Source organism: Bos grunniens, chromosome 21, assembly GCF_055505025.1.
Source record: "Bos grunniens cultivar Pamir isolate PY7600 chromosome 21, Bosgru_T2T1.0, whole genome shotgun sequence".
NCBI classification, from domain to species: domain Eukaryota; kingdom Metazoa; phylum Chordata; class Mammalia; order Artiodactyla; family Bovidae; genus Bos; species Bos grunniens.
The window spans coordinates 24405947-24430184 of NC_141185.1; the positions used below are offsets into that span (position 1 = coordinate 24405947).

General features: G+C 39.6%; 1 long non-coding RNA gene across 8 annotated transcripts in view; it reads right to left on the bottom strand.

Annotated features, from left to right (window-relative positions):
- LOC147349240 (uncharacterized) overlaps window positions 1-24238 on the bottom strand; it is a 352149-nt gene that overhangs the window by 323528 nt on the left and 4383 nt on the right. For 2 of the 8 annotated variants that reach the window (XR_015149729.1, XR_015149730.1), the window contains exon 2: window positions 19694-19774. The exons of 5 other annotated variants lie outside the window; for them this stretch is intronic. This is a non-coding gene — a long non-coding RNA (uncharacterized LOC147349240). Of the gene's footprint in view, window positions 1-472; window positions 607-19693; window positions 19775-24238 lie in introns of those variants that run through there. One more of the 8 variants, XR_015149731.1, reaches the window with a different exon arrangement.

The window sequence follows — 24238 nt, forward strand, 5'->3', positions numbered from 1 at the left end:
CTCCATGGGTTACTAAAACAAAGCACCCAATAATGTATTTCACTAGCAACATTATAGCAAATACCTGACCCTGCAGGAAGTTTTAGTAGTTTTTATAGTCAAAACTTTCAAAGATTATGCAAAAGGTCAAAAAAGAAAATGGAGTTTTAATAGAAAATTTAGAAAAAGAAAGAGGACACTTCAATTAAACATGGAGGGTAAAATACAAGCATTCACCTCTGCTTCTTTCTCAACACTATTAAAGAAAATAAGAGAAATAAAAAGTCATGAAGCCCCAAGGATAAAAACACAGGAGAGAAGACAATAGCAAATAAGAGATAAAAACAAAATTTTGGAATCTGGAAGGAGAAGGATGGATGACCCTGAATCCAGAGGACCAGAGAAAGTTAGAAACTAAGTACCTACAGTAAGGAAAGGCAATAAGAAGCCAGTCAGTTCAACAGAAGACCCAGGAACTGGAAATACCAGTTACCTCTGAAGGTGGGCCAAAGGATGAAACTGAAAGAGGAAAAATAGTTTCTCTGCACTCGGATGTCTCTCCATCTGATCTCTCTCTAAGGGCTGATTCAGGCTTCCTCACAGCAGGGTTGTTGAGTTCCAAGTTGCAGCAAGTATTTCCCAAGAAAGAAAGGTCACTGGTGAAAGAAATCAAAGAGGACACAAATAGATGGAGAAATATACCGTGTTCATGGATCAGAAGAATCAATATAGTGAAAATGAGTATACTACCCAAAGCAATCTATAGATTCAATGCAATCCCTATCAAGCTACCAATGGTATTTTTCAGAGAACTAGAACAAATAATTTCACAATTTGTATGGAAATACAAAAAGCCTCAAATAGCCAAAGCTATCTTGAGAAAGAAGAATGGAACTGGAGGAATCAACCTGCCTGACTTCAGGTTCTACTACAAAGCCACAGTCATCAAGACAGTATGGTACTGGCACAAAGACAGAAATATAGATCAATGGAACAAAATAGAAAGCCCAGAGATAAATCCACGCACCTATGGACACCTTATCTTTGACAAAGAAGGCAAGAATATACAGTGGAGAAAAGACAATCTCTTTAACAAGTGGTGCTGGGAAAACTGGTCAACCACTTGTAAAAGAATGAAACTAGAACACTTTCTAACACCATACACAAAAATAAACTCAAAATGGATTAAAGATCTAAATGTAAGACCAGAAACTATTAAGTTCCTAGAGGAAAACATAGGCAAAACACTCTCTGACATAAATCACAGCAGGATCCTCTATGATCCACCTCCCAGAATATTGGAAATAAAAGCAAAAATAAACAAATGGGACCTAATTAAATTTAAAAGCTTCTGCACAACAAAGGAAACTATAAGTAAGGTGAAAAGACAGCCTTCAGAATGGGAGAAAATAATAGCAAACGAAGCAACAGACAAAGAATTAATCTCAAAAATATACAAGCAACTCCTGCAGCTCAATTCCAGAAAAATAAAAGACCCAATCAAAAAATGGGCCAAAGAACTAAATAGACATTTCTCCAAAGAAGACATACAGATGGCTAACAAACACATGAAAAGGTGCTCAACATCACTCATTATCAGAGAAATGCAAATCAAAACCACAATGGGGTACCATTTCACGCCAGTCAGAATGGCTGCTATCCAAAAGTCTACAAGCAATAAATGCTGGAGAGAGTGTGGAGAAAAGGGAACCCTCTTACACTATTGGTGGGAATGCAAACTAGTATAGCCACTATGGAGAACAGTGTGGAGATTCCTTAAAAAACTGGAAATAGAACTGCCATCAGATCAGATCAGATCAGATCAGTCGCTCAGTCATGTCCAACTCTGTGACCCCATGAATCGCAGCACGCCAGGCCTCCCTGTCGATCACCAACTCCTGGAGTTCACTCAGACTCACATCCATCGAGTCAGTGATGCCATCCAGCCATCTCATCCTCTGTCGTCCCCTTCTCCTCCTGCCCCCAACCCCTCCCAGCATCAGTCTTTTCCAATGAGTCAACTCTTCGCATGAGGTGGCCAAAGGACTGGAGTTTCAGCGTTAGCATCATTCCTTCCAAAGAAATCCCAGGGCTGATCTCCTTGCAGTCCAAGGGACTCTCAAGAGTCTTCTCTAACACCACTATTCAAAAGCATCAATTATTCGGCGCTCAGCCTTCTTCACAGTCCAACTCTCACATCCATACATGACCACTGGAAAAACCATAGCCTTGACTAGACGAAACTTTGTAGGCAAAGTAATGTCTCTGCTTTTGAATATGCTATCTAGGTTGGTTATAACTTTCCTTCCAAGGAGTAAGCGTCTTTTAATTTCACGGCTGCAGTCACCAACTGCAGTGATTTTGGAGCCCAGAAAAATAAAGTCTGACACTGTTTCCACTGTTTCCCCAACTATTTCCCATGAAGTGATGGGACCGGATGCCATGAACTGCCATATGACCCAGCAATCCCACTGCTGGGCGTACACACTGAGGAAACCAGAATCAAAAGAGACACGTGTACCCCAGTGTTCATCGCAGCACTGTTTATAATAGCCAGGACATGGAAGCAACCTAGATGTCCATCGGCAGATGAATGGATAAGAAAGCCATGGTACACATACACAATGGAATATTACTCAGCCATTAAAAAGAATACATTTGAATCAGTTCTAATGAGGTAGATGAAACTGGAGCCTATTATACAGAGTGAAGCCAGAAAGAAAAACACCAATACAGTATACTAACGCATATATATGGAATTTAGAAAGATGGTAACAATAACTCTGTATGCGAGATAGCAAATGAGACACAGATGTATAGAACAGTCTTTTGGATTCTGTGGGAGAGGGAGAGGGTGGGATGATTTAGGAGAATGGCATTGAAACATGTATATTTATCATATGTGAAATGAATCACCAGTCCAGGTTCAATGCATGACACAGGGTGCTTGGGGCTGGTGCACTGGGATGACCCAGAGGGGTGGGATGGGGAGGGAGGTAGGAGGCAGGTTCAGGATGGGGAACACATGCACACTCATGGCAGATTCAAGTCAATGTATGGCAAAACCAATACAATAATGTAAAGTAATATAAATAAATTAAAAAAAATTTTTAATTAAAAAAAAAGATTTCAGACAAACAGTAAATTTTACAATATTACAAAAAAAAAAAGAATGAAAGGTAAAGTGGAAGCACTATCTTCTTATGATCTTGCCTCAGAAGTAACATAGCCTCAGTTCTACCATAGCCTATTGGTTGGAATAGTTCCTACCCATATTAAAGTGAGGGAGAGGGGAAAGGACAACATAGACCTCACCGCTCAGCAAGGAGAATTTCAGTTACTTTGTAAGAATATGTACAATCAGGTATAGTGATGTGTGAAGCCATCTTTGGAAAATACAATCTGCCACAGCCACTGACTACTTTAACTGTTATTTTACAGATAAGGAAACAGAGGCCCAAAGAAGTCTATAGGATCCAAATCACAGTCACTAGCAGAACAAGACTCTTCAGTTCAGTTGCTCAGTCATGTCCGACTCTTTGCGACCCCATGGACTGCAGCATGCTAGGCCTCCCTGCCCATCACCAACTCCCAGAGTTTACTCAAACTCATGTCCATTGAGTTCGTGATGCCATCCAGCCATCTCATCCTCTGTCGTCCACTTCTCCCACCTTCAATATTTCCCAGCATCAGGGTCTTTTCAAATGAGTCAGTTTGAATCAGGTGGCCAAAGTATTGGGAGTTTCAGCTTCAGCGTCAATCCTTCCAATGAACACCCAGGACTGATCTCCTTTAGGATGGACTGGTTGGATCTCCTTGCAGTCCATGGGACTCTCAAGGGTCTTCTCCAACACAACAGTTTAAAAGCATCAATTCTTCAGTGCTCAGCTTTATTTGTAGTCCAACTCTCACATCCATACATGACTACTGGAAAAACCATAGCCTTGACTAGACGGACCTTTGTTGGCAAAGTAGTCTTTTTAATATGGTAAAGTAGTAGCTTTTTAATATGCTGTCTCGTTTGGTCATAACTCTCCTTCCAAGGAATAAGCGTCTTTCAATTTCATGGCTGCAATCACCATCTGCAATGATTTTGGAGCCCAGAAAATAAAGTCTGCCACTGTTTCCACTGATTCCCCATCTATTTGCCATGAAGTGACGGGACCGGATGCCATGATCTTCATTTTCTGAATGTTGAGCTTTAAGCCAACTTTTTCACTCTCCTCTTGCACTTGCATCAAGAGGCTCTTTAGTTCTTCAATGTCTGCCATAAGGGTGGTGTCATCTGCATATCTGAGGTTATTGATATTTCTCCCAGCAATCTTGATTCCAGCTTGTGCTTCCTCCAGCCCAGCGTTTCTCATGATGTACTCTGCATATAAGTTAAATAAGCAGAGTGACAATATACAGCCTTGATGTACTCTTTTTCCTATTTGGAACCAGTCCTTGTGGTTCCATGTCCAGTTCTAACTGTTGCTTCCTGACCTGCATACAGATTTCTCAAGAGGCAGGTCAGGTGGTCTGGTATTCCCATCTCTTTCAGAATTTTCCACAGTTTGTTGTGATCCACACAGTCAAAGGCTTTGGCATAGTCAATAAACTAGAAACTGCATATCTCAACTCCTAGTCTATGTTCTTTTCCACTAAGTCACATTGTCTCATAATTTTTATAAAATTCACACTGGCGAGATTTATAGTGTTATTGCGTAGACAGTATTTAGTATAGGTGAAGTCTGACCTGACTCCTAGATAAGGTTTTCTTGATTCAGTAAATTCAGGACATAAAGAAACCGCTATTAGCCAGCAGAGCAATAAAAGTTAGGGATTTTTTTTTTTAATAATTCTCTGACTGAAAAATTTAAATCAATGGAGAAATGTTTTACAAGTTAATCTTCCTCACTGCTGAGGACATTTAATGACATTACAAAATCTACAAGTATGTTTTCCATTGATAGTTTCATCCTTTTTTCAGGGAAATGGAGTAATAACAAGTAATTCTAGTGTGATTTAAATATCTAACCACAAGAATCAGGTATAGTTATCTAACCATTCTAAATTTCAACTGCATTACTCATTTTGATATGTTTTACTCTTTCTAATGTATACATTATAATAAATGAATCAGCTAGAGGTCCACCAACTATTGTAATGAATCAAAGTGTCGTTTTAAAACAGTTTTAAGTCATCCACAACAGAAAAGAGCAATTGGAAAAGGAGATCAGAAACTTCTGCCAGAGTAGCTTATATAAGACAAACACTCATATGCTAGTAATAACTAGAAAATCTCAATAAGCTACTAAAAAAGTCATTTTCTAAGGCACTGGAGAGCAATCAAGACTGCCAGAACTTGAGAGCTAATCCTTGAGAGAAAGCAGATGCACTAGACTGACCATGACACCTCCTATTACCATTTCTTTCCTAAAAGGCTCAGGGCTAGGCAGTCAAGAAGGAAACAGTGGTTCAGAGATTGTGTCAATTACATAGGGTTAGAAGATAAAAATTGACACTTACGATAGCCAGGAATGAGAAGGAGCAGGATCCAGGAGAAAAAGGAATCACAGAGAAGTGAGTTAAAAATTTTCTGCCAATTTGCTAATTCCTAAATTACAAGTGAGCTATATTGCTGGCTGTCTTTTGGTGCTGAAGAGATAAAAAAAAAAATTGAGGGGACTTCCCTGGTGGTCCAGTGGTTAAGAATCTGCCTTCCAATGTAGGGTCTGGGCGTTCAGTCCCTGGTCTGGAAACTAAGATCTCATATGCCATGGGGCAACTAAGCCCACAAGCTGCAATGAAGACTCAGCACACCCAGGGGGGGGAAAAAAAAAAAAAACCAACACATTTTAATTTGAGCTCCACCAAAGAAGAGATGATCTGATAAATACCTCAGGCTTTCAGTTCAGACTCCCCAAAGTCTCTGCTTTTGTGGTAAAGCAAAACAAAAAATAGACCAGCCCTCACAAAAACTTAAATTCAGCTTTGAATCATCTTCCTTAGTGACTGAATCAAGGTGGCCATTCTATCGTCCATTTTAAAAAAAAAGGAAAAAATAACTCATATTTTGAATAGGGTAACATTATCCAGAGCCTTTACAATTTTTTATATAATGTATACATTCTTTTTTAAAAAACTATTTAGCATACCAGGCATAGAAAAAATCACCAAAATCAAAGTGGGGGTGGGGGGGGGAATAGAAAATAGACAGTAGACCAGAAGGTGATCCAGATATTGGAGCTATCAGACATAAACTTTAAAATAATTTTAATTAAAAATTTCAATAAGATAAATGACAAAATAGAGACTTTGATCATGGTAACAGAATCTATAAAATACGATAGCTGAAAATAAGAACTCAGTAAACAGAGTTAAAGGCATATTAGATACAGAAGAAGAAATTAGGAAACTGAAAGATAGGTTAATAGAAAACTAAGACTAGAACATGGAGGGGGAAAAATATACAAGAGGAGCACAAGAGATATGTAGGATGTGGTAAAATGGCTAATATCTCTACAACTGCAGTTTCAGAGAAGTGGTAAGAAACAATGATTCTAAAACTGAATGAGAATTTTCAAAAAATGATAAAAGATCTCAAGTCACAGATTAAAGAAACTATTTAAACACAATTGAGGTAAATACACCCCCCTCCCCCCAAAAAAATCACACTTAAATATTTTGGGCAAAGCTATTTAAAGCTAAAGTCAAAGAGAACATCTTAAAAGCAACCAGAGAAGACAGACACACCTCCTTTAGAGAACAAGAGTTGTCAACAGAAAAAAAGAAGCCAAGGAATTAAAGTGCAGAAAAAAATAAATTCGTTTGGCACTACATACCTGGCAAAAGATCCTTCAAATTTGAAATTGAAACAAAGACATTTTCAGGCAAATAAGAACTCTGAAAGCTTATTCCAAAAGATCCACACTAAATATTCAAGTGAGTTCTTCAGGCAAAAGCACAAAGATTCCGGATGTAAGCAGAGAAATACAGGACAGAATGTAGAGCAAGAGAAGGTAAATATGTAGTTATATTCAAATGATTGTTGACTTTATAAAACAATAATACTGTAGGCTTAAAATACATGGAGAAATAAAATGATAACCATAGCACAAAATGGAAAGAGGTTAAATAGACCTCTTACTGACTGGACAGAGGTAAAAGCATCAATTTTTAGTGTATCTACTTAGTCAAGGATATCTGTGGTAATCTTAAGGATAATCACTAAAGGAATAGCATTGAGAGGGAAATTGATAATAAGAGGGAAATTTTTAAAACTTTAAATATTTTATTCATGAAAGTCAAAAAAGGAGAAAAAACAGAATAAAGAACATAAGACAAATACAAAAAAAGAATGTAACTATAACCTGAATATATCAGTAATTAAATATGTGAGTATACAGTAATACATTGTTATAGTCTTGATGTCTATGTCCCTTCAAAATTTATATTTTGAAACCCTAATGTCCAAGGTGATGGCATTGGAAGGTGGGACCTTTGGGATGTGCTTAGGTCATGAGAGTAGAACTCTCATGAATGGAATTGGTGCTCTTATAAAAGAGGCTTCTGAGGATGTGAGATCAAAGGGAGAAGATGCCAGCTATAAACCAGGAAGAGGGCCCACACCAATTGGCCAGACCATGCTGATGCCTTGATCTTGGACCACCAGCCTCCAGAGCAGTGAGTAATAAGTTTCTGTTGAGAAAGGAATGTGTAAATTTCCCTTTACATATTTCTTGCTCAAGGAAGTTTCAGATGTTACAAGTTTTTGCCATTACAACTCTTATACAAGTATGAGTTTCTCCAAGGTGTTATAAAACTAGAATCACTAAAGGCTGTACATCTTTATCAGTTCTTACCAACTTGCCTCCATCATATGACAGCTCCCCTTTCAGGACATTCTTGCCAATGCTTGGTACTACCAGACTTGTAGAAACTTGTCAGACTGGTGGACAGGAACTAACACCTTATTGTTTTCATTTTGCTCATGCATGCTCAGTCACTCAGTTTCGTCTGACTCATTGGGACTCCATGGACTGTAACCCGCCAGGCTCCCCTGCCCATGGATTTATGCAGGAAAGAATACTGGAGTGGGTTGCCATTTCCTCCTCCAGGGGATCTTCCCCACCCAGGGATCAAACCGTTATCTCCTGCAGCTCCTGCACTGGCAGATGAGGATTCTTTACCACTGAGCCACTTGGGAAGCCTGGCATTGTTTTAATTCCGTTTACCTTATCACTGGTGAAGCCGAAATGTCTTTCATGTGTTAACTCTTAGGGTTTCTTTTACTGTTTGGCTTTTTCTTTTTCTTTCTTTCTTTTTTTTTTTTTTTTTTTTTTTTGCATCATTGCACCTTTTTGGGGAGTTATTTTTATTTTTCGTATTGACTTGTCCCTTAATTTATTTCATCAACTAGTTGTTGCTAGTTGTTGGCTTGGGTGAGTAGGTCCATAATGATGCTCTTCATCAAGGTGGGAACTAAAGAAATTCAGGCACATTTTCCACGAACAATGAGTTTAGTATCAGATAATGTACTGCAAATAATTACTCAAAATGATTAACTTTTTTTTTTAATTTTTATTTTTTAACTTTACAATATTGTATTGGTTTTGCCATATATCAACATGAATCCACCACAGGTATACATGTGTTCCCCATCCTGAACCCTCCTCCCTCCCCATACCATCCCTCTGAGTCATCCCAGTGCACCAGCCCCAAGCATCCAGTATCGTTCATTGAACCTGGACTGGCGACTCATTTCATATATGATATTATTCATGTTTCAATGCCATTCTCCCAAATTATCCCACCCTCTCCCTCTCCCACAGAGTCCATAAGACTGTTCTATACATCAGTGTCTCTTTTGCTGTCAAAATGACTAACTTTTAACTTTATAATACCTTTTGCATGCAAATTTTAATATGGCTAACATATTCATTTTCCTCCTTGATGGGCTTTTAAAAAAATATTTATTTATCTAATTATTTACTTACTTGGCTGAGTCAGCTCTTAGTTGTAGGATGTGGGATCTAGTTCCCTGACCAGTGATCAAACCCAAGCACCCTGCATTGGGAGCCCAGAGTCTCAGCCAGGGAAGTCCCTTGATGTGCTTTTAATATAATAAATTTTCTTAGCCTGTAGATTAAAGATATTCTCTTGTTTTAAAGTTTTATTTTCTCTCTAGATCTTTATCTTTACGAATTTCATTTTGCAAGTGACATGAAATAAAAATCCAATTCTTTTCCCATACTCAGAGCCAATTGTCTCAGTATTATTTATAAAAAGATCTATACTTTCCTTATTGATTTATCCTTCCAGCTCTATTACACATAATGTCACACTTGCATATGGGGTCTAACTGCCTGTCCTGTGCCAAAATCACACTATTTTAATTGCTATCATTTCATATTAAATCTTGTTATTCAACAAGGTAAACTCCCAATTTATTCTTTAAATTATTTTGGCTCTTTTGGACACTTTATTATTCCATATAAATTTTTATTTCAATTTGTCAAATTTCAAGATTAAAAAAAATTGGAATTTTATTAGAATAAAGTGACTTTATGAATTAGAGAGAAATGACAGATATTGTCTTCTCATTCATAATCTCTTTCGTATGTCCATTTATTTAATTCTATCTTGTCAGTCAGTCAGTCAGTTCAGCCGCTCAGTCGTGCCCAACTCTTTGCGACCCCCATGGACTGCAGCATGCCAGGCCTCCCTATCCATTGCCAACTCCCGAATTTTACTCAAACTCATGTCCATTGAGTTGGTGGTGCCATCCAGCCATCTCATCCTCTGTCATCCCCTTCTCCTCCCTCCTTCAATCTTTCCCAGCATCAGGGTCTTTTCAAATGAGTCAGTTCTTCTAGATTATCACAGAATACCTGACTTGAGCTCCCTACGTCATACAGCAAATCTCCACTGGCTATCTATTTTACTTACTGTGTATGTTTCCATGCTCAGGTGGCACTAGTGGTAAAGAACCTACCTGCCAATGCAGGAGACGTTAAGGGATGTGTGGGTTAGATCCCTGATCAGGATGTCCCCCTGCAAGAGGGCATGGCAACCCACCCCAGTATTCTTGCCTGGAGAATCCCATGGACAGAGGAGCCTGGAGTGCTACGGTGCATAGGGTTGCAAAGAGTTGGACACAGTGGAAGCCACTTACCATAGTACAGCACAATGGATACGTTTCCATGCTGCTCTCTCAATCCGTCCCACCCTCTCCTTCCCTCATTGTGTCCAAAAGTCTGTTCTGTATGTCTGTGTCTCCTTTGCTGCCTTGCTAATAGGTTATCAGTACCATCTTTCTAGATTCCATATATATGTTTTAACATATGATATTTTTCTCTTTCTGACTTACTGCATTCTGTGTAACAGGCTGTAGGTTCATCCACCGCAAATACATAAAAATCCATGATTTCACCCTTCTATGAAGTCAGACATATATAAGAATACTAATTTTCAGCAGTGGCTTTGGAAGATGGCTCACTCTTCAGTCACTCTTTAAGTAACTATAGTGAAAAAAATGAGCCTGAAGACAGAGGGAGGAGACAGGTCATGAATGACTCGTGTGCCAAGCTGAGGAGTTTGTATTTCATCCTGCAAACAATTAACTTAAATCAGATTTGCATCTTGCATTTGAATTTTAGAAACGGATTCAAGCTCACAGACTGAGCGTGTAGTCTAAAAGTAGACACCCCAGTTAAGGGACTTCTCTGGTGGTCCAGTGGCTAAGACTCCACATTCTCAATGCAGGAGTTCAATCCCTGGTCAGGGTACTGCTGCTGCTGCTGCTAACTCACTTCAGTCATGTCCGACTCTGTATGACCCCATAGACGGCAGCCCACCAGGCTCCCCCATCCCTGGGATTTTCCAGGCAAGAACACTAGAGTGGGTTGCCATTTTCTTCTCCAATGCATGAAAGTGAAAAGTGAAAGGGAAGTTGCTCAGTCGTGTCTGACTCTTAGCGACCCCATAGACTGCAGCCCACCAGGCTCCTCCGTCCATGGGATTTTCCAGGTAAGAGTACTGGAGTGGGGTGTCACTGCCCTCTCCAATCTCACACGCTAGTAATGCTCAAAATTCTCCAAGCCAGGCTTCAGCAATACGTGAACACTGAACTTCCAGATGTTCAAGCTGGTTTTAGAAAAGGCAGAGGAACCAGAGATCAGATTGCCAACATCCACTGGATCATCGAAAAAGCAAGAGAGTTCCAGAAAAACATCTATTTCTGCTTTATTGACTATGCCAAAGCCTTTGACTGTGTGGATCACAATAAACTGTGGAAAATTCTGAAAGAGATGGGAATACCAGACCACCTGACCTGCCTCTTGAGAAATCTGTATGCAGGTCAGGAAGCAACAGTTAGAACTGGACATGGAACAACAGACTGGTTCCAAATAGGAAAAGGAGTACGTCAAGGCTGTATATTGTCACCCTGTTTATTTAACTTATATGCAGAGTACATCATGAGAAATGCTGGGCTGGAAGAACACAAGTTGGAATCAAGATTGCCAGGAGAAATATCAATAACCTCAGATATGCAGATGACACCACCCTTATGGCAGAAAGTGAAGAGGATCTAAAAAGCCTCTCAATGAAAGTGAAAGAGGAGAGTGAAAAAGTTGGCTTAAAGCTCAACATTCAGAAAACGAAGATCATGGCATCTGGTCCCATCACATCATGGCAAATAGATGGAGAAACAGTGGAAACAGTGTCAGACTTTATTTTTGGGGACTCCAAAATCACTGCAGATGGTGATTGCAGCCATGAAATTAAAAGATGCTTACTCCTTGGAAGGAAAGTTATGACCAATCTAGATAGCATATTCAAAAGCAGAGACATTACTTTGCCAACAAAGGTCCATCTAGTCAAGGCTATGGTTTTTCCAGTAGTCATGTATGGATGTGAGAGTTGGACTATGAAGAAAGCTGAGCACCAAAGAATGGATGCTTTTGAACTATGGTGTTGGAGTAGACTCTTGAGAGTCCCTTGGACTGCAAGGAGATGCAACCAGTCCATCCTAAAGGAGATCAGTCTTGGGTGTTGATTGGAAGGACTGATGCTAAAGCTGAAACTCCAGTACTTTGGCTACCTCATGCAAAGAGTTGACTCATTGGAAAAGACTCTGATGCTCGGAGGGATTGGGGGCAGGAGGAGAAGGGGACGACAGAGGATAAGATGGCTGGATGGCATCACGAACTCGATGGACATGAGTCTGAGTAATCTCCAGGAGTTGGTGACAGACAGGGAGGCCTGGCGTGCTGCAATTCATGGGGTTGCAAAGAGTCGGACACGACTGAGTGACTGAACTGGAACTGGATGACAAATAATTAGCACAGAACCAAAAACAGAGGTCATGAAGATAGAATGGGGAAGACAAAATCTCTAAATTGTAAGAGAGGGGCAATTGTATTATATACTCGTAGTGAGACAAAGGGAGAAATCTAGAATGGTTCCCAGGTTACCAGCTGGGATGACTAGATAGATAGAGGTACCCTAAAAAGACAGAGGGAGATGGTGAAGGACAGGGAAGCCTGGCATGCTGCAGTCCATGGGGTCATAAGAGTCAGACACACACACACACACACACACACACACACACACACACACAGAGTCAGACACAACTGCACAACAAAACTAGAGAGGGAATAAAGGAATACAGACAGGTGTTCAGGAACATATACTGAGTTAAGAAGTACTTGCAGACAGATTAGTCAAAAGGCATTTGGAACTCTGGATCTATAGCTGCTCAAGGGGAACCCAGCCCTGGGAGATTGCTAAGGTTGTAGGTGTCAGTGAGTCACATGGAAGTGTAAACTAGTTCCAGTCTCTTTTCCCTATGACATGCTGTATCCATCTTACGTTACCCTAAGGTCTCAGTAAAGTACATTCAAGGACTTAAGCAGATGAGAAGTTGCCTCTTGAAGAAAATTTGGCCTCAGCTTCAGGGACCTTCATGACCCATCTCCATTTGCAAGTGAGTTGACCTTTCATTCTGGTAAAAACACAATTGAGCATTATCTTTATCTTTCATAAGATGTCACCCCGCCATCTGCTCATCTATAATCCAAAGCATATCGTTCTGCCATCAACAGTATATGCACACTTAACTTCTCATCACAGAAGTTCACCTGGAATAGTCAAGGCCCTTAGGTTGATAGGCTAACGCCTGAGATTTGTCCTCTGTCCACGCCTCTAAGCCTTCCATAGGCTACTTTAGTATTAATGGAGCACCACATTAGCTTAGTTCCTCTACCAAGTACCACTCCAGTGTTATTCCCAGACTGCAACAAAGCTCAGCATAAGAACTAGACACTTGAATAAGGCCCAGTGCATTTGCTTTTCTGGAGATACTGTCTTCTGTATTGTTCAATGTCTCCTATACAAATTTTTTCATGATACATTTTTCCTGCCTTTATTTCCAGTAGGATTTTTATTACAAATACAGTAAGTGCTTATTTTTTAAAAAGTTTTTTTCCCCCAAGCAATATAAAAGCTCCCGTATCCTTCTTTTCTTGCCCACACAGTTCTAACTCCCAGGGGTATTCAAGTAGTCAAGATTCTTTCTATTGTAAGTGACAGATCTGTAATTTGATGGAAGTTAAATGCCGGAGAAGAAGGGAAGGCCGCTAGGGATAAGGCAAGAAATCAAAGCAAACACTGCTGAAACCAGAGTGGTACCAAAGGCCTCAGGGAATGAGCCTGGGGTGTGAGCTTCTGGTCTCTGCTTCGACATGCACATTAGTTATTCTTAGTTATCTTGGGTGGTGAAGAACAGGGCTTCACATGACTAAGGGAACATACCCTGCATCACTGTCATCCAATGAGAAAAGGGATGTTTTTTTCTCCCTTAGAAAAATCCCAGGGATATGCTCTGATTAGCTTGGTTTGGGTCAAAGGAGTATCTGCAGTTGGCAGTGCTTAGAAACTCATGACTAAAATAGAAGGGGAGCTGTTCCCTTAAGGAAGAGGGACACTGTTATCAAAGTAAGGGGAAAGCATGCTAGGCAGCAAAAGTGTCAGGCAACTTAATATTACCATCAATAGTTTCCTGAGTATCTTCCAAACATTTTCTCTATATTTACAAGCATATAAAAATACTTTTTATGTTTTACACAAATAAAACATACTATGAAAAGTTCCTTTTAGGAGTTTAACAAGCAAAAAAATGTCCTTTCACTAAGTATACTTAGATGATATGCTTTCTCTTGATCAGATAATGATCATTTTCTAATCCACCATTTTTTTCTTGGATATAAAGAAGCTCAGAGCTAAATTTAATGTTCAATTACCATAACCATACTAAATCTCACGGTTAGAGTATTTACTTCCTTTTTTCATGCTTTTAGATTTCTAATTCCTAGCTCATCTAGCTTTATTGTATAAATGTTTTTTTATTGTAAACCATCTAAAATTCTTCCTCAAAGAAGACAGGATTTTTACAAGTTCGTCTAACACTTATTTTTCAACTTTATTATTTTTCATGATGAATGTTTATTATACAAAATTTAGAAAATAAGTGGGAAAGCAGGAGAAAAAAGAATAATCTATGTTCCCACCCCTCAATATTAACATTTTAGTGTACCACTTAATTTCAAGACTAGGAGAAACAACCAAGACATATAACCAGCTCAACTGAATAGACTCCTTGCTAATCAAAAAAAATCTCTGGAGCTTTTGACTTATGGGGAGATCCAAGGAAAGGAAAACACTGAACAGGAAAAAAGATCTCTGAAATTTTGACAGTGGTTGTCCAGAATCTATTCTCATAAAATTAGTACTAATATAGAGTCTATTAATCCATCCTCCCAAATGTAGTCAATCAGCACCTAAATTAAGATAGAATTGAAAAACAAAATGCTGCCTTTTTGTTAAGCTTCTGCAATTGTATCCAGCCACAAAAATAAGTGGGAAAATTATTGCAACTAAAACAAAAGGTCTTATTTTTCTAGGTTTCATAGCCAAAATAGTGTTTTTAAACACATTTAATAACTGTATTAGAAACCTTCAGATTCCAAATTATGTAAAGTTAAGGTAACAGTAACAAAAGACCAGTCCTAGAAAAACTTTGAGAATCATGTGCATACCTGCCCCCCTTTAACCTCTGACTCTAAAAGAAAATTAAGTAATCATACAAGTGTTTTTAAGTCTGTATCAGCTGGCTTGGGCTGCCATAACAAAATGCCACAGACTAAATGGCTTACGCTTATTTTGTCATGGTTCTGGAGATGGGGAGTCTGATATTAGGATGCCAACATGGTTACCTCCTAGTGAGGCCTATTTGCCTGACACAGATGGCTGCTTTCTCACTGTGTGGTCACGTGGCCTTTCCTCAGTACATGCACACAAACAGAAAGCTCTGGTCTCTCGTCTTAAAGAACACTAATCCTATTGGATCAGGGTCCTACCATTATGACCTCACTTAGCCTTAATCACTTCCACAAACACCTTGTCTCCAAATAAGAGTCACATTCAGGGTTAGGGCTTCAAGATATCAATTTGGGTGGGGGAGAAATAATCCAGTCCATGGCAGCCCCTTTGCTCTGATAATCACACTTGCATGTGTGCTCACACATGCCCAGTTGTGTCTGACTCTTTGTGGCCCCATGGACTGTAGTCTGCCAGGCCCTTCTGTCCATAGGATTTTCCAGGCAAAAACACTGGAGAGAGTTGTCATTTACTATTCCAGGGGGGTCTTCCCAACCTAGGGGTCAAACCTGCGTCTCTTCCGTCTCCTGCATTGGCAGTGGATTCTTTACCACTGCGCCACCTGGGAAGTCACATCTCTGCAATAATTTAATTTAGCTCTTCATATATTGAAAATCAGCATTAGAGAGGAGTGAGTTCTTTACCTCTTTTCAGAATAACAGTTCACCCACCAATAACTTCACACAATAAAAAAAGATGTTTCTTAAAACTTAAATGTGATATATAGGTGTTCTTTGGAAGGAATGATGCTAAAGCTGAAACTCCAATACTTTGGCCACCTCGTGTGAAGAGTTGACTCATTGGAAAAGACTCTGATGCTGGGAGGGATTGGGGGCAGGAGGAGAAGGGGACGACAGAGGATGAGATGGCTGGCTGGCATCACCGACTCAATGGACATGAGTTTGAGTGAACTCCAGGAGTTGGTGACAGACAGGGAGGCCTGGCGTGCTGCAATTCATGGGGTTGCAAAGAGTCAGACACGACTGAGCGACTGAACTGAACTGATAGTTGTGAAAATATACATGTATATATACATGTATGTAGGTGTGTTGGTGGGTAGAGAGAGACAGAGTCAAAGTTCTCTATTTCTGCATCATCTGAAACCTTTATCCATCATCCTAAGATATGGGTCCTAAAATACCCAGTATAATATAACATAGCTAGGTTAGTAGGTAGATAGGCACTTTTCACTTTCTTCATGCATTGGAGAAGGAAATGGCAACCCACTCCAGTGTTCTTGCCTGGAGAATCCCAGGGACAGGGGAGCCTGGTGGGCTGCTGTCTATGGGGTCACACAGAGTTGGACACGACTGAAGAGACTTGGCAGCAGCAGCAGGCAGTTATGGAGAAATCACTAGGAACTAGAACTCAGTGACCAAAGTGGGTACACATAAAAATAACTGGATTCAGAACAGACAGTGCAAGCTGAAATTACAGTACTTTGTTTTGTCCTATATTTTACGTAAAGTCTGCTATGTTTAAATATAGAACCAGGGACTTTCCTGGTAGTCCAGTGGTTAAGACTCCATGCTCCCACTGTAGGGGGTATGGGTTCAATCCCTGGTCAAGGAACTAAAATCCCGCATGCAGTGCAGCATGGCCAAAAAACTTATAAATAACAAAAAGACTATGTTTGGTCAAATTTTAAATAGTCCTATTTTCTGTATGTCTGAGTAGCATGTTTTTCTTTGAATTCTTTCATCCAAAGTAAAAAATTAAACAAACAAACAAAAAACATAAATCAAACATTTCGGCCCTTTCCTGGTCCTCCTACCATGGCCTGACTCTATTCAGAAAGTGTATATTTTTCCCCATGACATCTGAAGTACAATATAGAAATTCATCCCTTTAGTGAACTGGGCCTTTGCCCAAGATTTTTATTTTGCATTTAACAAAATAACAGCAAATTTCAGGTATTAGAAGGATCGAAACAACCTCTTCTATTCTGTTGTCCTTAGAACACCATCTTTTATTCATAGCTTCTCTTGTGGTGCTAGGAGGCAGATTCTGTTGCTATAGTAACGCCCTGCATATCCTTGGGGATAGCTTACAGTTTTACTTTTTTTTTGAACAACAAAGAGCCATTGATACTACATGTTGCCAAAGGTTACAAAAGTTGAATTCTAAAATGAAAATATTTCTTCTATAGAAGTGGTACACCATATGCGTCCCACAAATTCAAAGAAATATGTACGGATATGACCTTTGTGTGAACACTGATGAATCTAGTATAATACTGTTTGGCTTCAATGGATTATTCACAGCAGAAGTAGTTGAAGTGTATGCCTTGTTTTCTAAGACTACTGTGGGGGATAAGGGGTTTACTCCCAGTATCTGTTAAGATCCAGGAGCAGAAAAGAAAAAAAAAAAAAATCAAAGGTACCATCACTTACATTTTGTTACTTTGTAATCACCTTCCCTTGCCCACCCCCACTAAAATGAACTGCTATATCAAAATCCAATTACACTTTGACAGTAAATAGATCCTTAAAGAGTGGTTGTGACTGAATCCTTGTTCCTCGGGATAGATATTAAATATATGAGAGTCTCAAGAGCTCTGAAATCTGTATTCCTAGCTTCATTTTAACTCGATTCTCTTCATCTGTGAAAAAATAATATTCCTTAGCTAGCTGTTTTTTTTAAACTAGGAAAAAGTATTTCTTTTCAAGTATCTTTTCAGGATAAGTTATCTCATCCCCCTAGAAGTCTGAAGGGATGCTCTGAGAACCACTGGTGAGAAGTTAGAGGCTCCAAGGAATCACTTCCTGGGGAAACAGCTACAAGAGCTTATAAAGGGTCTGGAGGTAGGAATCTGGATTTTTCTTCTTAACAGGAGAGACAGCTACAGACTGAAAAAATGCAGATAAGATGCATATACAAATACATATACAAGGAATGATGTCAATCTCCTCCACTCACTACAGCCTGGGCAAATTCTCCTCCTAGCAAACTAAGCAAACCCCACAATTCAAGGCCATTTATTCACTCATTTATCAATATTTATTTACTAAGTACATGCTACATTCCAAGCCACTCAAAGGCTTTTCAAATGTTACTAAATGCCTGATTGTACTCTTGAAGAGTTAATCTCTAATTCAATAAAGTCTTTTTTGGTACAGTTTTTATAGCTACCATATGGAGAAATCTATTAAAAATAACAGATTCACAAGGTAATCAGAGCTAGCAACATAAGCTCAAAGACAGTGTTTCTAAATACCATCTCCCACCAAAAGGAACAAGGTTTCCTTAGAGAAATGACTGATTCCAGAAATGATTGGGATAGGAAAAACACAAGGTAGACTAGAATATCTTATTCAAGAAAGGAAGGAAGTGCTTAAACATCGATAGAGTCATATGGAAACATACTGGGGCTAGTTTGAAGAACCTCCCACTGGCCACATCTTGGACAATTTGATCACCGTGAAAAATGACAGAAACAGGTCATAGTGCAGTTGATGAAAAATAACTCAATGAATCCATCATGAAACTCAGAAGAAGGAGAAAATATGGTAGAGGTGGAGAAGGAAGAGGAGGAGGGAAGGGGTGGGGAGAAGAAAGCTCAGTTTTACAGAACACTATCTGTTATAATTGAATTGTCTCCCACCCAAAGTCCATATGCTGAAGCCCTAAGTCCCAGTGTGACTGTATTTGAAGACGGGACCTGTAGGAAGGTAATTAAGGTTAAATGAGGTCACAAGGGTAGAGCTTTGATCCTACAGGACTAGTGTTCTGTAGGAAGAGGAGAGGAAGACACACCAAAGGGTTCTCTCCCTCCACGGGAGAGGCCGGGGGGACACCTTGAGAAGACAGCTGCCTACAAATCAGAGGGAGGATTCACCAGAAACCAACCCTGACGAGACTTTGGTCTTGGACTTCCAGCTTCCAGAACCATGAGAAAATACATTTCTGTTGTTTAAGCCACCAAGCGGTGGTAGTTTGTTGTGGTAGCCTGAGGCAACTAATATGCCAACTAATGAATGTCAAGAAAATGATAGAAATAGAAAATCTCTATTTTCAACCCACAGTGAAAAAATCATAACAGATGCTAAAACCAAAGCGTAAAAAACTATTGGTTTTAAAATATCACCACACAGGTTAACTGTACAACAGGGACTTTAGGCATGATACCAACTTAACCAAATGACCAAACTTAGCATCACCAATAGTGGGACAATCTGATATGAACCTCTTGATGGATCCACTAAGAATTATAGACCAGCTATCCAGTATCCTTGCCATGAATATTTAATCTGTATCTAATAATGAGAAAACAATCAAATAAATTCCAGAAAGGGATTTATACAGCATTTGGTGTCCTATTCATTCAACTTTCCTGTGGTTTGGAATTCCTCAAAATACACAGTTTAAAAACAAGAAACGTAAATGTATAAAAGGTTAAACATTTTATGGCACATAGCTCACCCTAACTGCTACTGACCAGGCACCTACCAAGACCAACCTGTACAACTTAATGGTTAGAGAGCATGGATGCTGGTCCCCATAGACCTACCTTCCAAGCTTGCTGCTCAGACCTTCCACAAGTAACAGTATCACCAAGCCTTAGTTTTCTGCGGTAAAATGAGACCACCACCTAAGTGATAAGCAGTTGAGAAGATGAAATGAGGCAGATAAACTATCTGGCACACAGGAGACAGTGATTATTATTACCCAGAAGGATGAGGGTAGGAATTGGAGGCTATTTAGTCTCCATCACATACTGCATACTCTGTGGTAACCTCTCTCACTTACCAATCAGTTACTAATAACAAGTGACCGCACTGCATTATTAGTAACCATTTTTGTGGCAGGAGTGTTTTGAACCACATTAAAAGGCAAGGTCCAAGTCTTAACTGTAATATCTCCATCTCCCAAAGGACCTTGTACCACGTTATATGGTGATTTCTGATCTACATGCAGTGCTAGACCGGTGCTTCTCAACCCTGGCTATACATTGGCATCACTCAGGAAGCTTTTCAAAAAATCTGATGCCTGGACTCTACCTCCAAATATTTTTATTTAGTTGTTAGTCTGGGGTACAGACATTATATTAAAAAGAGACATTACTTTGCCAACAAAGGTCCGTCTGGTCAAGGCTATGGTTTTTCCAGTGGTCATATATGGATGTGAGAGTTGGACTATAAAGAAAGCTGAACACCAAAGAACTGATGCTTTTGAACTGTGATGTTGGAGAAGACTCTTGAGAGTCCTTTGGACTGCAAAGAGATCCAACCAGTCCATCCTAAAGGATATCAGTCCTGAGTGTTCATTGGAAGGATTGATGTTGAAGCTGAAACTCCAATATTTTGGTCACCTGATGCGAAGAACTGACTCACTTGAAAAGACCCTGATGCTGGGAAAGATTGAGGGCAGGAGGAGAAGGGGACGACAAAGGATGAGATGGTTGGATGGCATCACCGACTCAATGAACATGAGTTTGAGTAAACTCTGGGAGTTGGTGATGGACAGGGAGGCCTGGCGTGCTGCGGTCGATGGGGTCTCAAAGAGTCGGACACGACTGAGCAACTGAACTGAACTGAGTCTGGGGTAGGACCCTGGCCTCAAGATTTTTTTTAATTCCTAGGGTGATTGTAAAAGCTCATGTTTTGTTTGTGTATCTCCTTAGTGAAATGGCACCAGCCATTGCTGCCAACTTTCTACCTTCTCTGGAGAAAGCTGGTGTGTAAGGTAAAGCTGGGTTTGCATTTTGATGTCATCCTTCTCATACAAGCAATGCTTAGCCTCTTGTCTCCTGAGAGAGAGTAGAAGCCAATTTCAGACAATCTGTCAGACTTTTATGTAGGTTGTATCAGTGAAGAAAAACATCTTTCTCCTCTACCCTTCTAAGTTCTTGACTGGGACCCTTGTAACAAAAGACAGATTTAACAGGGACTTCCCTGGTGGCTCAGATGGTAAAGCATCTGCCTACAATGTAGAAGATCCGGGTTCAATCCCTGGGTCAGGAAGATCTCCTGGAGAAGGAAATGGCAACCCACTCCAGTACTCTTGCCTGGAAAATCCCATGGATGGAGGAGCCTGGTAGGCTACAGTCCATGGGGTCACGAAGAGTCGGACACAACTGTTACTTCACTTTCCCTGTAGTCCAGCAGTTAAGACCCTGTACTTCCACATCATGGGGCACAGGTTCAATCCCTAGTGGGGAAACTAAGATCCCACACGTGGCACAGTGTGGCCAAACTTTTTTTAAATAAGTGATATAAATCCATATTCAGTTCAGTTGCTCAGTCGTGTCCAACTCTTTGCAACCCCATGAATCGCAGCACGCCCGGACTCCCTGTCCATCACCAACTCCCGAATCCATATGAGTCATCCACAAAAATAAAGAATATTGTAATGAAGTTTAACTCACGCAGAAAAAAAAAATTTTTTAAGATTAACAAAAGAAAAGCATACAAATTTATTTAGCATACTTTTCATGTGATGTGGGAACCTTCAAAAGGAAGACCCAAAGAAATGGTTAAACCTGAGCATTTTTATATTAGGTTTGATGAAGAGCAGAAAGTCATGAAAAAGCAGCAGAGGGCAAAGGGCATGAAGCAAGTAGATAGGGAAGCTTAGCAATAATTGTTCATTCAGAATCCTCTCTGGTCCCTAGATTTTAAGAGATAAGGATGCTCCTTTCCTCCAGATATAATGAGGGCATCTCTAATATGAAATTTTTTATCTACTTCAGGGGAAGGTCAGAAGGTCCTTCTTGCACATGCTGGTTTCTCAAATTCCTTCAGTTTAAAATACTCAATATGACAAAATACCATATTTGGCAGCAGCATGTCCTGAACCCCATCTGTTAACCTAAAATGCGACACAGTTATGCTTTACTTTATCAAAATTTATAATTACACCTAATATGGCTCTTTTTTCAGTTGATGAAAACTGTAAAGGTGACTTTTCCTAAACCAGAAGTTTGGGTGAGGCTTCACAGCAGAATAATCATATAAACAGCAGAAATGTAACCATAATATTGCAATATTTGATAATTTGGACTTCTACAATTCAGAAAATATTTTCATATATTTCCTAGAGAAACTGAATCAGAAAGCAGACCATTTGAACTCTAAAAGAAATGGAAAAGTGTGAGATCAGAAATCAGAATCAGTGAGCATCAGAATATGAGAATAAGAACATGTTAGCACATACATCTAGCCAGTGGCCGATGCTGAAGAAGAAATTCAAATAAAAAGTACCGAGGCATTGGTTGGAATGCTGAGTATGCCCCTTCCCACAATCCTCCAGCCACAGTGGCCCCTCTGGCTGTAGATCTTAGCTGCAACCCTAGTAATATGACTTATCCAAGTACCATTTCCCTGCCCTTGGCTGTGCCCTTACAGACCTTGAACTGCTGGAAAAGTACCATGTGTCATCAATAAAGTATAAAGGGAAAGACATTCACAAAGCATAGTAAGATATAATTACTAATGATGGTCTTGTTTCTTCAAAGGAACCAGGTTGAGACCACTTCCAAAAACTATTCAATTTCCCACTTAATAGCCAGGTAACCATGGGCAAGTCATTTAACCTCTCAAAGTTCAAGTTTTCCTTGTCTGTCAAACAGAGATGATAAAGTACTTATTTTATAGGATTGTTATGAGGATTCAATAACAGAATGTATGTCAAATGCTTAACTCAGTTCTTCATACACAGTATCATTGCTAAATGGAAATTATTATTATATTATTAATATAATAAACCCAAACCCAGCAGTTTCTTATATGGAAAAGTAAAGATATGGAACCCAAACTAACCCTTATACCCATTAATTGATGTGTGAGAAAGATTTAAAATTTCCAGACAGTAATCAACTGATTCATCTCAACTTTGCTTTAACAGTATCTTCAAACAAAATTTAGATATCTAAAGCCATTGTCCTTTAAAACCCAAAGACTTTATTGCTTGTAGAAAAGATAGCTTAAGATTTTACAAATGAATTCCCATTCTTTTTACCATAAGACATGCCCTCCAAAAATAACAGAGGTGACATGATAGTGGGATCACATCCACTCATTGCCAAGACATTTCTAGCTAATAATAAGGCATTTGAGATCTAAAATTTTTAACTGAAAAGAAAAACTAATCAAACTCATCAAGAAGACCTAAAGAGCCTCTTGATGAAAGTGAGAGAGGAGAGTGAAAAAGCTGGCTTAAAACTCAACATTCAAAAAACAAAGATCATGGCATCCAGTCCCATCACTTCATGGCAAATAGATGGGGAAACAATGGAAACAGTGAGAGACTTTATTTTTCTGGGCTCCAAAATCACTGCAGATGGTGACTGCAGCCATGAAATTAAAAGTTGCTTGCTGCTTGGTAGAAAAGCTATGACCAACCTAGACAGCATAATGGAAAGCAGAGACTACTTTGCCAACAAAGGTTTTCCAGTAGTCATGTATGAGTGTGAGAGTTAGACTATAAAGTTCAGCGCTGAAGAATTGATGCTTTTGAACTGTGGTGTTGGAGAAGACTCTTGACAGTCCCTTGGACTCCAAGGAGATCCAACCAGTTTATCCTAAAGGAAACCAACTCTGAATATTCCCTGGAAGGACTGATGCTGAAGCTGAAGCCCCAATACTTTGGCCACCTGATGCAAAGAACTGAATCCTTGGAAAAGACCCTGGTAGTGGGAAAGATTGAAGGCAGGAGGAGAAGGGGATGACAGAGGATGAGATGGCTGGATGGCATCACTGACTCGACAGACATGAGTTTGAGCAAGCTCCAGGAGTTGGTTCAGGGAAGCCTGGCATACTGCAGTCCGTGGGATTGCAAAGAGTCGGACATGACTAAGCGACTGAACTGTAGTGAACTGAAAAGGATGCAAATGAGAGGAAAACTGCTGGGTAAGACAACATGCAACAACAATGTACTAAAGAGTTGGAAACTGGAGGAGAAAAAGCAATATGACAGGCTTGATTGGAACCGAAGAGAAAATTTAGTGATTACCTAGTGTAGGGAAAGAAAAAACTTTTCCTCTATCCTCTCAGATTCCGAACATGGGGGCCTGTGAATCAAACAGAAAAAAGGGAACAGGAGAAAAGGCATACAA